Genomic DNA, 9,369 nt, shown 5'->3' with positions numbered 1-9,369 from the left:
CTTAGATTAGGTATTTATTTTTTTTTCGAAATTCTTGAAGATGAATTCTAGAGTTTCATGATGATTTGTTGAAATCTGGCTGGCTGAGAAGCCATGTCTAATCTCATTGGACCGAGGTTTCAACTTATCACCACAGGAGCTTGTTGATTTTTATCAATCTTGCTTTTGGAGCAGTGATTTGCTAAGGCTTGGCTGACCTTTGGTCATGTCTAGTGTTTTGGACCGAAGCTTTCTTTGAAAGCTTGGCTGGCTGTGAAGCCATGTCTAATTCCTGGACCGGAGTCTTAGACTAGCATTGCACTGATCCTTGGAATTCTCATCAAGAATTTTGATACCTTTTCCCACTTAATTTTCGAAAAACACAAAAAAAATTCAGAAAAATCATAAAATCAAAAAAATATTTCTTGTTTGAGTCTAGTGTCTCATCATAAGTTTGGTGTCAATTGCATGCATTCATATGTCTAAGTGATCTTCAAGATGTTCTTGATGATTTACTTGCTCTAATCTTTGAATTCTATTGACTTGAGTGTCTTGTGTGTCTCATATGCATTTTCATTTTGTTAGTGTCAGTAGTATACAAACTGCTAAGTTTGGTGTCTTGCATGCATTGTTATTTGATTCTTGTTGCATTTTGGTTTATCCTTATTATTAAAAATCCAAAAATATTTTTAATTTGTGTCCTTTCAAGTCAATAATACAGAGAATTGAAGATTCAGAACATACAGCAGAGGAATTGCACAGAAAAAGCTGGGCGTTCAAAACGCCCAGTGAAGAAGGACAAACTGGCGTTTAAACGCCAGCCAGGGTACCTGGTTGGGCGTTTAACGCCCAAAAGGGTAGCATTTTGGGCGTTAAACGCCAGAATGTATACCATTCTGGGCGTTTAACGCCAGGATGGCACAAGGGGGAAGATTCTGTTTTTCAATGCAATTTTTTTTTCCAGTTTTCAAAATTTTTCAAAATCAAATCTTTTTCAAATCATATCTTTTCAATCAAATCTCTTTCAAATTCAATTTCTTTCTATTTTCAAAGAAACTTACTATCAATTAATGATTTGATTCAACATTTCAAGTATGCTGCCTTTTCTGTTGAGAAAGGTTTAATGTTTGAATCATATCTTTTCTTGTTAGCCAAGTTTTTAATTTTCAAAATCAAATCTTTTTAAAATGTTTTTCAAATCATATCTTCTCAATCACATTTTTTTTTAAAACCAATCATATTTTCTTAACCACATCTTTTTCAAAATAATTTTCAATCAAATCTCTTTGATTTCTAATTTCAAAATCTTTTTCAAAAATCACTTTATTTCTTTCCCACCTTCATTTTCGAAAATTAAGTAATGTTCTTCAAAAATGTTTTCAAAGTTTTTACTTAATTTTCGAAAATCACTTCCCTTCTTCTCACATCCTTCTATTTATGGACTAACACTATTCCTTAATGCAAAATTCGAACTCCATCTCCTTTGATAAGTTCGAATTTTCTACTTCTGTCTTCTATTTTTCTTTTCCTCTGACACCTAAAGGAATCTCTATACTGTGACATAGAGGATTCCACATTTTCTTGTTCCCTTCTCTTTCTTATGAGCAGGAGCAAAGACAAAAGCATTCTTGTTGAGGCTGATCCTGAACCTGAAAGGACCTTGAAGAGAAAGCTAAGAGAAGCCAAAGCACAACTCTCTTTAGAGCACCTGAACAAATTCTTCAAAGAAGAAGAACAAATGGCAGCCGAAAACAACAACAATGCCAACAATGCAAGGAAGGTGCTGGGTGACTTTACTGCACCTACTCCCGACTTCTATGGGAGAAGCATCTCTATCCCTGCCATTGGAGCAAACAACTTTGAGCTTAAGCCTCAATTAGTTTCTCTAATGCAACAGAATTGCAAGTTCCATGGACTTCCATTGGAAGATCCTCATCAGTTTTTAGCTGAATTCTTGCAAATCTGTGACACTGTCAAGACTAATGGGGTTGACCCTGAGGTCTACAGACTTATGCTATTCCCTTTTGCTGTAAGAGACAGAGCTAGGACATGGTTGGATTCTCAACCTAAAGAAAGCCTGGACTCTTGGGTAAAGCTAGTCAATGCCTTCTTGGCAAAGTTCTTTCCACCTCAAAAATTGAGTAAGCTTAGAGTGGAAGTCCAAACCTTCAGACAGAAGGAAGGAGAATCCCTCTATGAAGCTTGGGAAAGATACAAACAATTAATCAGAAAGTGTCCAACTAATATGCTTTCTGAATGGAGCATCATAGGTATTTTCTATGATGGTCTCTCTGAACTGTCCAAGATGTCTTTGGATAGCTCTTCTGGAGGATCTCTTCATCTGAAGAAGACGCCTACTGAAGCTCAAGAACTAATTGAAATGGTTGCAAATAACCAATTCATGTACACCTCTGAAAGAAATCCTGTGAACAATGGGACTAGTCAGAAGAAAGGAGTTCTTGAGATTGACACTCTGAATGCCATATTGGCTCAGAACAAAATATTGACTCAACAAGTCAATATGATTTCTCAAAGTCTGTCTGGAATGCAAAATGCACCAAGCAGTACTAAGGAAGCTTCATCTGAGGAAGAAGCTTATGATCCTGAGAACCCTTCAATGGAAGAGGTGAATTACATGGGAGAACCCTATGGAAACACCTACAATCCCTCATGGAGGAGTCATCCAAATCTTTCATGGAAGGATCAACAGAGACCTCAACAAGGTTTCAATAACAATAATGGTGGAAGAAACAGGTTTAGCAATAGCAAGCCTTTTCCATCATCTTCTCAGCCACAGACAGAGAGTTCTAAGCAGAATACCTCTGACTTAGCAACCATGGTCTCTGATCTAATTAAAACCACTCAAAGTTTCATGACTGAAACAAGGTCCTCCATTAGAAATTTGGAAGGACAAGTGGGTCAGCTGAGCAAGAAAATTACTGAACTCCCTCCAAGTACTCTCCCAAGCAATACTGAAGAAAATCCAAAAGGAGAGTGCAAGGCCATCAACATGGCCGAATTCTGGGAGGGAGAAGAGGCAGTGAACGCCACTGAGGAAGGCCTCACTGGACGTCCACTGACCTCCAATGAATTCCCCCAAGAGGAACCTTGGGAATCTGAGGCTCAAACTGAGACCATAGAGATTCCATTGGACTTACTTCTGCCATTCATGAGCTCTGATGAGTATTCTTCCACTGAAGAGGATGAGTATGTCACCGAAGAGCAAGTTGCTAAATACCTTGGAGCAATCATGAAGCTAAATGACAAGTTGTTTGGAAATGAAACTTGGGAGGATGAACCTCCTTTGCTCACCAAGGAACTGGATGACTTGTCTAGGCAGCAACTGCCTCAAAAGAGGCAGGATCTTGGAAAGTTTTCTATACTTTGTACCATAGGCACCATGACCTTCAAGAAGGCCGTGTGTGACTTAGGGTCAAGTGTAAACCTCATGCCCCTCTCTGTAATGGAGAAGCTAGGGATCTATGAGGTGCAAGCTGCAAAAATCTCACTAGAGATGGCAGACAACTCAAGAAAACAAGCCTATGGACTTGTAGAGGATGTTCTGGTCAAGGTTGAAGACCATTACATCCCTACTGATTTCATAGTTCTCGAGACTGGGAAGTGCATGGATGAATCCATCATCCTTGGCAGACCCTTCCTAGCCACAGCAAAGGCTGTGATTGATGTTGATAGAGGAGAGTTGATCATTCAAGTGAATGAAGAATCCTTGGTGTTTAAGGCCCAAGGATATCCCTCTGTCATCATGGAGAGGAAGCATGAAGAGCTTCTCTCAAAACAGAGCCAAACAGAGCCCCCACAGTCAAACTCTAAGTTTGGTGTTGGGAGGCCACAACCAAACTCTAAGTTTGGTGTTGAACCCCCACATTCAAACTCTAAGTTTGGTGTTGGGAGGTTCCAACACGGTTCTGAGTATCTGTGAGGCTCCATGAGAGTCCTCTGTCAAGCTAATGACATTAAAGAAGCGCTTGTTGGGAGGCAACCCAATGTTTTAAAATTAATTATTTTCTTTTGTTATTTTATCTTTTTTGTAGGTTGATGATCATAAGAAGTCACAAAAACAATGAAAAAAAAAGCAAAAACAGAATGAAAAACAGGAAGAAAAACAGCACACCCTGGAGGAAGATGCTGCTGGCGTTCAAACGCCAGTAAGCCTAGCAGTTGGGCGTTTAACGCCCAGTCTGGCACCATTCTGGGCGTTTAACGCCAGAAAGGGGCACCAGACTGGCGTTAAACGCCAGAGAAGGGCAAGAACCTGGCGTTAAATGCCAGAAAGGGGCACCAGCCCGGCGTTTAACGCCAGAATTGGCTCAAAACGTGAATTTTGAAGCCATTTGGTGCAGGGATGACTTTTCCTTGACACCACAGGATCTGTGGACCCCACAGGATCCCCACATACCCCACCACCACTCTCTCTCTTCTTCCCTCATTCACCTATCACCTCAACACCTCTTCCCCAAAAACCCTTCACCTCTCAAATCCCATCTTTCTCTTCACCACTCACATCCATCCTTCATAAAACCCCACCAACCTCACCCTTCAAATTCAAACCACTTTCCCTCCCAAACCCACCCATAATGGCCAAACCATTACCCCCCTCTCTCCTATATATACCCTTCTTCAACCCTTCATTTTCACACAACCTAAACACCACTTCTCCCCCTCTTTAGCCGAACACACCACCATCTCCCTCTTCCTCATTTCATCTTCTTCTACTCTCTTCTTTCTTCTTTTGCTTGAGGACGAGCAAACATTTTAAGTTTGGTGTGGTAAAAGCGTTGCTTTTTCGTTTTTCCATAACCATTATGGCATCCAAGGCCGGAGAAACCTCTAGAAAGAGGAAAGGGAAGGCAAAAGCTTCCACCTCCGAGTCATGGGAGATGGATAGATTCATCTCAAGGGTGCATCAAGACCACTTCTATGAAGTTGTGGCCTTGAAGAAGGTGATCCCCGAGGTCCCCTTTTCACTCAAAAAGGGTGAATATCCGGAGATCCGACGTGAGATTCAAAGAAGAGGTTGGGAAGTTCTTACCAATCCCATTCAACAAGTCGGAATCTTGATGGTTCAAGAGTTCTATGCCAATGCATGGATCACCAAGAACCATGACCAAAATGTGAACCCGAATCCCAAGAATTATCTTACTATGGTTCGGGGGAAATGCTTGGATTTTAGTCCGGAAAGTGTGAGGGTGGCGTTCAACTTGCCTATGATGCAAGGAGATGAGCATCCTTACACTAGAAGGGTCAACTTTGATCAAAGGTTGGACCAAGTCCTCACAGTCATATGTGAAGAGGGCGCCCAATGGAAGAGAGATTCAAGAGGAATGCCGGTTCAATTGAGAAGGCATAACCTCAAGCCCGTGGCTAGAGGATGGTTAGAGTTCATACAACGCTCAATCATTCCCACTAGCAACCGGTCAGAAGTTACTTTAGACCGGGCCATCATGATCCATAGCATCATGAGTGGAGAAGAAGTGGAAGTTCATGAGGTTATAGCCCAAGAACTCTATAAGGTGGCGGACAAGTCCTCTACCTTGGCAAGGTTAGCCTTTCCTCATCTCATTTGTCACCTCTGTTATTCAGTTGGAGTTGACATAGAGGGAGACACTCCCATTGATGAGGACAAGCCCATCACTAAGAAGAGGATGGAGCACACAAGAGATCCCACTCATCATGAGATCCCTGAGATTCCTCAAGGGATGCACTTTCCTCCACAAAACTATTGGGAGCAACTAAACACCTCCCTAGGAGAGTTGAGTTCCAACATGGGACAACTAAGGGTGGAGCATCAAGAACACTCCATCATCCTTCATGAGATTAGAGAAGATCAAAGAACCATGAGGGAGGAGCAACAAAGACAAGGAAGAGACATTGAGGAGCTCAAGCACTCCATAGAGTCTTCAAGAGGAAGAAAGAGCCGCCATCACTAAGGTGGACCCGTTCTTTGATTTCCTTGTTCTTTATTCTTCTGTTTTTCGAATTTTAGTGCTTATGTTTATCCATGTTTGTGTCTTGTGATCATTAGTGTCTTAGTGTCTATGCCTTGAAGTTATGAATGTCCTATGAATCCATCACCTCTCTTGAATAAAAATATGCTTAATTGAAAAAGGAAGAATTGCATGAATTTTGAATTTTATAACAGTTTAATTATTTTGATGTGGTAGCAATATTTTTGTTCTCTGAATGTATGCTTAAACAGTGCATATGTATCTTGAATTTGTGGTTCATGAATGTTGGCTCTTGAAAGAATGATGAAAAAGGAGACATGTTACTGAGGATCTGAAAAATCATTAAAATGATTCTTGAAGCAAGAAAAAGCATTGAAAAAAAAAATCGAAAAAAAAGGAGAAAAAGAAAACGAAAAAAAAATATAGAGAAATAAGAGTTGTGATCCAAGGCAAATAAGAGTGTGCTTAAGAACCCTGGACACCTCTAATTGGGGACTTTAGCAAAGCTGAGTCACAATCTGAAAAGGTTCACCCAATTATGTGTCTGTGGCATGTATGTATCCGGTGGTAATACTCGAAAGACAGAGTGCTTTGGGCCACAGCCAAGACTCAATAAATAGCTACGTTCAAGAATCATCATACTTTACTAGGAGAATCATTAACACTATCTAGACTCTGAGTTCCTAAAGAAGCCAACCATTCTGAATTTCAAAGGATAGATTGAGATGCCAAACCTGTTCAAAGGCAAAAAGCTAAAAGCCCCGCTCATCTAATTAATACTGATCTTCATAGATGTTTTTGGAATTCATTGCATATTCTCTTCTTTTTATCTTATTTGATTTTCAGTTGCTTGGGGACAAGCAACAATTTAAGTTTGGTGTTGTGATGAGCGGATAATTTGTATACTTTTTGGCATTGTTTTTAGTATGTTTTTGGTATGATCTAGTTAGTTTTTAGTATATTTTTATTAGTTTTTAGTTAAAATTCACTTTTCTGGACTTTACTATGAGTTTGTGTGTTTTTCTATGATTTCAGGTATTTTCTGGCTGAAATTGAGGGACCTGAGCAAAAATCTGATTCAGAGACCAAAAAGGACTGCAGATGCTGTTGGATTCTGACCTCCCTGCACTCGAAGTGGATTTTCTGGAGCTACAGAAGCCCAATTGGCGCGCTCTCAATGGCGTTGGAAAGTAGACATCCTGGGCTTTCCAGCAATATATGATAGTCCATACTTTGCCCAAGATTTGATGGCCCAAACCGGCGTTCAAAGTCACCCTCAGGAATTCCAGCGTTAAACGCCGGAACTGGCACCCAAATGGGAGTTAAACGCCCAAACTGGCACTAAAGCTGGCGTTTAACTCCAAGAAGAGTCTCTACACGAAATTGCTTCATTGCTCAGCCCAAGCACACACCAAGTGGGTCCGGAAGTGGATTTTTATGTCTTTTACTCATCTCTGTACACCCTAGGCTACTAGTTTTCTATAAGTAGGACCTTTTACTATTGTATTTTCATCTTTGGACATCTAGTTCTTAGATCATGATAGGGGGTCTTTCGATCTCAGAGCCTTTGATCATGTTTTTATGATTGAACCCTCATTGGGAGGCTGGCCATTCGGCCATGCCTAGACCTTGTTCTTATGTATTTTCAACGGTGGAGCTTCTACACACCATAGATTAAGGTGTGGAGCTCTGCTGTACCTCGAGTATTAATGCAATTACAATTGTTCTTCCATTCAATTCCGCTTGTTCTTGTTCTAAGATATCACTTGTTGTTCAACTTGATGAATGTGATGATCCGTGACACTCATCATCATTCTCACCCATGAACAAGGTGACTGACAACCACTTTTGTTCTACAAGCAATCAAGGCTCTAGTGAGTATCTCTTGGATTCCTGATTGCACGATGCATGGTTGATCGCCTGAAAACCGAGTGCTCGTCTGACAAACGAGCCAACCATTCCGTGAGATCAGAGTCTTCGTGGTATAGGCGAGAACTGATGGCAGCATTCATGAGAATCCGGAAGGTCTAACCTTGTCTGTGGTATTCTGAGTAGGATTCAATGACTGAATGACTGTGACGTGCTTCAAACTCCTGAGGGCGGGGCGTTAGTGACAGACGCAAAAGAATCACTGGATTCTATTCCGGCCTGATTGAGAACCGACAGATGAATTCCGCTATGCTGTGACAGAGCATATGCAATCGCTTTCACTGAGAGGATGGGAGGTAGCCACTGACAACGGTGAAACCCTTGCTTAAGCTTGCCATGGAAAGGAGTAAGAAGGATTGGATGAAGGCAGTAGGAAAGCAGAGAGACGGAAGGGAAGGCATCTTCATGCGCTTATCTGAAGTTCCTACCAATGAATTACATAAGTATCTCTATCTTTACCTTTGTGTTATTTTCGTTCATCACCATTATACATTTGAGTTTGCCTGACTAAGATTTACAAGATGACCATAGCTTGCTTCAATACTAACAATCTCCGTGGGATCGACCCTTACTCGCGTAAGGTTTATTACTTGGACGACCCAGTGCACTTGCTGGTTAGTTGTGCGAAGTTGTGTAATGCCATGGCATTGAACACCAAGTTTTTGGGGTTCATGACCGGGGATTATGAGAGTTGTGAAAAAGTATTGTTCACAATTTCGCGCACCAACCAAGAAGTATCCTGGTTCATCTGCTAAGTGCAATGCAGCCTATATCTTGTCTCCATCACAACAATAATGGAATTTCACTGCAATCATGCATATTACAAACACCAATTCTCCCTAGGAACTACCCTTCCTATCCGAGACAAGTCCAGAATCTAACCCCAATCCTGAACTTGACTTGGTCACCTACCAAGCTTTCAACTGCTAAGTGCTAACCCAACTTGCAAGGGGATTCCCACAGAATCATGAAACACAACACAGATGTACAAAAGACCTCTAGGACATCTATGGCTTTTTCTTTTAATTTTGTATACTCAGCCTTTTTCCGCTCTATGGATTTTTCATAAAAACCTCACTGTTAGCCTTTTTTTCATGAGACTCAAGACAAACAAAACTAAATCGAAAAATACAACATGAAACACAATGAAGGAGAAGAACTTCTGTTAGCTTGGGTAGCTATGAGAACTCTGTGCTTTCACTCTTTTCTCCTTGCTTCAAGTCTTGGCTGTTCACCCTTATTATAGAAGGGGAAGCCTCCAAGGTTAAAACAGTTGAACTGAGCTAATCTTCTTCTTCTTCAACAACAAAACTGGTTCGGCCAGAGAGAGAAGAGAGAGAACCGAATGCAAAATCCAACATGCAATTACCTCTTCCTCATCCCTTCTTACCAAGCTTCATCGATTCGGGCCTTCTATCTTGACTTGCTACCCAAGAAGGATTCCTGACCCTTGATGAGTCCTTGATGCTTGACAGTTCCATCTGCTCTATCTTCT

The 9,369-nt window shown here is 41.0% G+C and overlaps 1 non-coding gene across 1 annotated transcript; it reads right to left on the bottom strand.

The window, feature by feature from the left end:
• Positions 1-2,122: 2,122 nt before the first annotated feature.
• Positions 2,123-2,230, bottom strand: LOC112793097 (small nucleolar RNA R71). Its single transcript, XR_003197805.1, has one exon. It is a non-coding gene; the product is annotated as a small nucleolar RNA R71 (small nucleolar RNA).
• Between the last annotated feature and the right edge of the window lie 7,139 nt (positions 2,231-9,369).

This window comes from Arachis hypogaea, chromosome 3 (assembly GCF_003086295.3).
Source record: "Arachis hypogaea cultivar Tifrunner chromosome 3, arahy.Tifrunner.gnm2.J5K5, whole genome shotgun sequence".
Lineage (NCBI taxonomy): Eukaryota > Viridiplantae > Streptophyta > Magnoliopsida > Fabales > Fabaceae > Arachis > Arachis hypogaea.
Note: the sequence above shows the minus strand (reverse complement) of the source record. Positions and strands in the feature narration are given on the sequence as shown.